Source organism: Carassius auratus, chromosome 6 (assembly GCF_003368295.1).
Source record: "Carassius auratus strain Wakin chromosome 6, ASM336829v1, whole genome shotgun sequence".
NCBI lineage: Eukaryota > Metazoa > Chordata > Actinopteri > Cypriniformes > Cyprinidae > Carassius > Carassius auratus.
This window is the reverse complement of record NC_039248.1, coordinates 10261177-10267176: the sequence shown is the minus strand read 5'-3', so window position 1 is coordinate 10267176 and position 6000 is coordinate 10261177.

The following is a 6000-nucleotide window of genomic DNA, read 5'->3' as shown; positions in this document are numbered from 1 at the left end:
CGGGCTCCACACACAGACACTGTGAGCAGGTTTTCTGTGTGTTTGTCTGTTACAGCCTTCTGTCAAGTCTCCCTGTCTTATACTGCCCAGTAGTTGACCTTGGGTGGTGACAGAGTGGGTGGAATACATTAAAAGCTCTATCGCATCTGTCAACGAGAACACTAATGAGCCACCAACAGACGGACAGACAGACAGAGAGAGTGCGCGCACACACACACGCGTGCGCGCGTGTCGTGTATACACACCTGTGAGTAATGAGGCATTCATGCAAAATGCAATCACTTCCAACTGTCTGTCAAAAAAAAAAGAAGAAACTGTCTGGCAGGAATGACAGCAGGCTCTACTGTTCTAACACAAGAGGAGGCTGTGGATTTCTATTGAGCTGCACTGTCTGCCTGGCAATAGATTTTCTTAACAAAATCTGTACATTTTGAATATTAGCATCCTTGGACACAAATATGACAGATATGTACCAGACAACGTGGAACTCATTGCATCATTTGTATAGATTTTGTATTTATTGTTTTCACAGAATTCTCTCATATTGTTCTGCTTTCATAAAGACTGGACCTTGTGTTCAGATGTTATACTCTTACTGTATTAGATGGATTTATATCTCTTTAACACTATGTATGCATTTCATGTTTGTGCTTCTACTTTGCTGATAGGCTCTAGCTTTAAAGCTGCTTTGGAACAATGCGTGTTGTAAAAAGCACTACACAAATAAAACGTGCTTCACATGAATACATATGTTAACTATATTTATGCTCATATTTGGAAGAAACGAAGCAGTAAATTTATAATTACCCTTTGAAGTTCCTGCCACACTCATGCACACACTGAATGAACAAAGAGCAGAACAAAAACAGCGGTGCATGAGTGTGTGTATTTAACGTCTCACCTCGTGATGGTCTGGATTAATGTTGTGCTTGGCAAGATTCCACATACAAAGAAATCCTATACTGTGAATATTATCCTCTGCTGTCAAATTTCTGCACATAAGCTTAAAAGAATTTGGTGCAATATGTTCCGTGCAAGATGTTTTCAACAAAAACAGGACTATGCTTGCTATGGTACACTTTTACAGTCCCACTGACTCAAGCTTTTCTTTACATTATAATATTTGAATTGACATATTCAATTTGGCTATCAAGTATTCTGATGACAGTATAGACCCTGTCTGTAACCTACATCACTCATTTCAGAAACAGAAAGAGTAGAATTCAAGTGAATTCCACCATTGGTAAGGATGATAACGGTAATTAGTACCCTCAACGGCGTTCATGTGAAACAATGACAGTTGACACATAAATTGCCGTGAAGTGCAGAGCAATTTGTGGCACCCATGTCAGAACACACTTATTCATCCAGATTACAGCTGATAAGATTCATAGTCAAAAGTGGAGGCATTAATAATACTTTTTTTAGGCGTGCGAAAAATATGGAATGATGATATTTACATTAGATTTAGTCATTTAGCAGATGCTTTTATCCAAAGTGACTTATATCAATCAAAATCAACAAAAGAGCAATGATATACAAGTGCTATAACAAGTTTCAGTTAGCTTAACGCAGTACAGATAGCAAGGACTTTTTAAATAATATAATATATAAAAAGAAAACAGATAGAATAGAAAAATAATGAAAGCTAGTTTTAGAGGTCTTTTTTGTTTTTGTTAATTGTATAATAAATTAAAATAAAACAGATAGAATAGAAAAAGAATAGAAAGCTAGTTTTAGTTTTTTAGAAAACATGAAGCAAATTAATATAGTGCAAGTCTAAAAGGGACAAGTGTTGTTTTTTTAAGAATAGAATTAGAATAGAGAGTGCTTGAGTTAGAGGATCAAAGAAGAGATGTGTTTTAAGCCGATTCTTGAACATGGCTAAGGACTCGGATTGAGTTGGGCAGGTCGTTGTACCAGGAGAGAACATTTCATTTAAAGTCTGCAAAAGTGACTTTGTGCTTCTTTAGGATGCGACGTTCACTTGCAGAACACAAGCTTCTAGAGGTCTGAACTAATGAATTTAGGTAAAGGGGTGCAGAGCCAGTGGTGGTTTTGTATGCAAACATCAATGCCTTGAATTTAATGCGACCAGCTATTGGTAGTCAGTGGAAACTGATTAACAGAGATGTGACGTGCATTCTTTTCGGCTCATTAAAAATTAAACTTGCTGCTCATTAAAAATGAATCTTACTGATATCTAATAGAAGTATATATATATATACATATATAATACACACACACACACATACTTTATATATATTTATCCTTTTTATTCTGCTTTTTGCCTTTTATTAGGACTGGACAGTATTTTAGACAGGAAGTGAAATGGGAGGAGGGTGGTGGGGTTGGGGGATCTAGAAAGGTCCGTGAGCCAGGACTTGATCTCAGGACACTAGAAGTGCAACGTCACTATATTTTAGTGCACTGCTTATGAGGCCATTGGCACTGACTTTTTAAAGCCATTATGTTTAATGCATTATGGGTTATTAAAAGGTAAAATGCATTAGAATTATTATTTAATTATATTATATTATATTAATATGTTATATCTAGCTGTAAATAACTATAAAAGGAAATTAATGGTGTAACAATGAATTGATAAGTGTTGTAATGGATTAACTGTGATTATAATTATTCATAAGGTATAATTAATGCATTAAAACTACTTTTATAATGCATTGTACAAATGTTACCTACTGTGTGTATATATATATATATATATATATATATATATATATATATATATATATATATATATATATATATATATATATATATATATACACATACATATATATAAAATAATCAAAATGTAAGAATATGAATACATAAATGTATAAACGTAAATATTTTAAAATATATAGCCTATTGTATGTGTATTTATATATGAATTATAAATATACACAGTAAGCATACATGTATAATGTAAACAAAAGTTATATTTGGATATTATATTATACATATATTCTATACTAAAATAGTATGAAAAATATTAATAACATGATGAAGATGTCTTGAAATTATAAAGATGCCTATGCACAGGCCTACAGTTTTGTGCTGCCCCTGCTAATGCCAGATCAGATTTCTGTAGGAGATTTATAGTGGGGCAGCTGGACAGTCTCGCAACCTGTGCTCTGAAAAACAGTAGGTGAGAAACGGTTGTGTAACACAATCCGAACAACCAAATCAATCCATCAAGCTCAGAGAACTGCAGATAATTATCCATGAACACAAGTGGGTCGACATTAGGGAAGGTTTATCCGATCCGCTAACAATCCACAGCAAACCTGATACGGGTTACTTCCATCCCCATCATAATCATATGCTGAGCTTCTGTTTTCTGCAAATAGCGGACAGTTTATTTGGTTTTCGTTGTCATAGCACAAGCAGCCAATTCCCAAATGTCAAGCAAAAGTCAATATATAGTAGTGAGAAGTATGGGATACAAGGCGAGCAGTTATTTCTTTATCCTGCAATTAAAACAGTTACATAAACAAGACGTTAACAGTAACTGATATTGTATACACAATATGGCTAGCTGGTTTTGTTTGTTTTAGCTCCGCCACACATATTGCTTCTATAAAACTTACTTACATTTTGGACATATTATTGACAATATCTTTGTCTATTTTAGTTCCATCAACAAACAAAGTTAGGCAACAGACTAGTGTTTCGTTCCTGAATTAATCTGTTTCTGAAACAATCGTTTGTGTGAATGATTCAATGACTCATTCAATCTCTTATTTCATTAATGAATAAATCATTGTTTCTAAACAAATTAGTTGAGTGAAAGTGGTTAAATGGTTTACTTATAAGACGATCGATTGTTGTTTCATTCCTGAATTAATTTGATTTTGAACTATTAGGAGAGAATGATTCAAAAGAACCAATCAGCTGACTAAATGATTCAATGATGCCTCATAAAGTCAATCATTGTCACCTACTGGCGTATGGAGGTAAAGTGCTTAACTAATAGCTGTATAATTCCTTTTATACACCTTTAATATGCAACATATTCACATTATGCCTATCAGTGCAATAAATCCAGCATGTGAATCAACTGAAAGTGACACATACATGTTAGTCAGGACAGCACATGAGACTGACTTGATCAAAAGGTCAATGCAAGTAGTTTGTGATGCTGACATGCAATATGGTGTGAAGTTTAACCCTTAAGCCACTTTTAATACCACAGCATCAATTACATGTCGGACCACCGGCACCATACTTGACACTGAGAACAGATCTCCAGTGTGAAAGTCAAACATGTGGCCGTCAGTCAGGGCGGCCTCCAGAGGCCACTTACTCTCACTGTTTGACGACAATGCCCAGTTCAGGTTTCCAGCACTCGCTGGGAGGTCAGAGCCCGAGCAGGAAAAGTGGGGTCATTACCCTCTTTCGACCCCAAAGACACCTCCCTTCCCTGATCCATCACGCTCATGACACACACACTCCCATTCCCACAGTCCAGAACACATACACAAACATGAACAGAGAGCGTTTGACCTCATCTGATTTATGGTCCTGGGCATTATTTGCACGGGTCCAGGTGTGTCCAGCACCACATCCGATTCATTCAGACAAACCACTCCATTCAGTGGCATGCACAAACTGAGAAAGCATCTTTGAGATGTTCTGAATGCTGGGTTGCCTTTAAGAGAGAAGCCCACCTGAAACATATGCTTTTCACCAGCAAGTGAAGAGTTGTAGAGTGACTAATAGAAATACTGCTGAACTATAAATGATAATTTAATGATAGCAAATGAGATGTGCACAAAATCGCTGAAATAAACCACTAATTTTCAAGGAGATTTTCTCAAAATTCACTGCATATTTGAAAATTAAAATTGTTATCTATTCACAAGTGTGTAGGCAGATTTTGGAACTGACACAAAGGGGAGGTAACTTCAGAATGCCATATATTAGTTGATCAAAATATATAATAACTGCATTTGAGTAACAAGTTACTGTTACTGTTAGCCGTCCCATGGCCTCAAGTGCTTCACTGTCTCAAGAAAAAATAATAAGGAAAGAGACAAATTATAAAAAAAATTATGCACAAGCTCAACAAATGCTTCTGTTTACATCCATGAGTGACATTAACACTTTTAAACTGAGAACAAACAAATTTAATCCAACATCAATTCTACGATAAATGCCTAATAATTAAGACTTGCTTCTAATGAGATGAGCTTGCGGTTATAGAGTGAGACTCTTGAATGAATTATGAACATTACTGCAGGAAGCTTATACTATTCTATCTATCTATCTATCTAAAAATATTGAAGGGTGAAATGCAGCTATCTTCTCTTTTTTTTTTTTTTTTTTTTTGGCTTACTATTGCAGCTACGTTACTACAGCAACAGTACACCGGAAACAAACAGAAAACAATCCACCATTCCTTCTTTCTTTGCAAAAAAGCTTTTTTTGTGTGTGTGTACAAAAGAAAAGCAACATCAGTTTCCAGTTGTAAAGAGGCCTATTCTCTCTTCGTTCTCAAAGCCCAGAGGCTGTTATTCTGACAGTCATCATGCACAATTCCTTTTAGGTGAAATAATTCCCTCCAAACAAAAGTCTTATGGTCTCACGTCTATCTCGTGGCTTACAATATGTCCTTTCAGTAAGGCTTTGTTAAGTTGGCACATATTACAAAAAGTATCTACCAAGCTTAAAGAAAGTCTTAGTAAGGGCATTGTCTCGCGTGGCTTTAATTGCTGTTATCATGCCCCATTTACAATGATTAATAGTGTGATTTTCTAAACAACACAGTTTTTTTTTGGCATAGTAAAGGCTGACAGCAGTAAATTGTAGATGGATGACATGAAAGATATGGCACATGATGACAATAATAAAAAAGGCTTATTTTTTTATTAAAATAGATGGTCTATACAGTAAGTGTTGAAGAAAAATCTAATGTATTTTTTAAACTATAAAGAAACCAGCTACCTGTTCCATCCCAGAAAATAAATAATTACACATGTTAGATATAAAAAA